Below are 1199 nucleotides of genomic sequence, written 5' to 3'. Positions count from 1 at the left end.
GCTTGGTGGCTAATTGGGAGCTCCATTCTCCCAGCTGTCCTGATGGAAAAAGATGCAGCAGTCTGCTTCTGTAACAATTTACCTATGTAAACCCTACAGGGGTTTAAGGAAGAAATGGAACGCATAAATATTGACATCCTAGGCACTGGTGAGATGAGATGGACTGGCATGGGGCATTTTCAGTCAGATGATATATTACTCTGGAGATGAAAAGGTGAGAAAAAATGGAGTTCCTTTCATAGTTAAGAAAGTCATTTCTAGATCCATCTTTAAGTACAATATTGTGAGTGACAGGATAATATCCATAGCATACTACCTCTATCATTCAGAAATATACACCAACAACCAGAGCCAAGGAAGAGAAAATAGATTTTAACCAACTTTTTTTTTTAAGTGTAATTTCCATTTTATTTTCCGACGAGTTTTTTCTTCAACCTTTTAAGGAATCAAATCCTTACATGGGCTTTGGTGGTGGTCATCGGGCAGCACCTGAAGGTCTAAATCTAGGTGGAGGTGTCCGAGAACAGTTCCTCACCACCTTGCTGTGAATGGCACAACTCACACAGTAGTGCAGTTTCACACAGAGCTTTGGAAGCACATATGCGTCAAAAACACTCACTTCGGAAATGTCCCTGACGGCAGCTGCCTCTACTATATTTCGGATTATGAACTTCTTAATTGCCTTGTCTTTGGGCACACACCAGGGACAGTTCGTGCAGCGAATAGGCTGCACGTGGCTGCGGCCCTTTTTGGCACGACCATTGTTTCTCCTTTTCTTTGTCATGTTGGAAGCAAGGGTCCGAGAGCGATTTTTACCAACTTTTACAGTTGGAGATCGAGCGAACATGTAATCAAGATGCACTGATAATAATGGGTGACTGGAATGCAAAAGTTGGGAAAAGAGAAGATTCAGTAGTTGGGAAACATGGACTCGGTGACAGAAATGGAGCTGGAGAGAGAATGATCGAATTTTGTACAATGACTTATCCATAGCAAATACTTTAAGAGACATAAACGCAGGTTATGTACATGGATTTCACCTGATGGTATGCATAGGAATCAGATTGATTACATTTGCAGAAAGAACCGCTGAAGCAGCTCAATATCAGCTGTGAAAACTAGGAAGAGATCTGTATTTGTTCCCATCCCAAAGAAGGGTGACCCAACAGAGTGCGGAAACTATAGAACAATCTCATTGA

The 1199-nt window shown here is 41.8% G+C and overlaps 1 pseudogene; it reads right to left on the bottom strand.

Annotated features, from left to right (window-relative positions):
* Window positions 1-454: 454 nt before the first annotated feature.
* On the bottom strand, window positions 455-784 carry LOC102853318 (annotated as a pseudogene).
* Between the last annotated feature and the right edge of the window lie 415 nt (window positions 785-1199).

Source organism: Elephantulus edwardii, unplaced genomic scaffold (genome assembly GCF_000299155.1).
Source record: "Elephantulus edwardii isolate Elephantulus edwardi_28Jun2011 unplaced genomic scaffold, EleEdw1.0 scaffold00059, whole genome shotgun sequence".
Taxonomy (NCBI): domain Eukaryota; kingdom Metazoa; phylum Chordata; class Mammalia; order Macroscelidea; family Macroscelididae; genus Elephantulus; species Elephantulus edwardii.
This window is presented reverse-complemented; position numbering and strand designations above follow the sequence as displayed.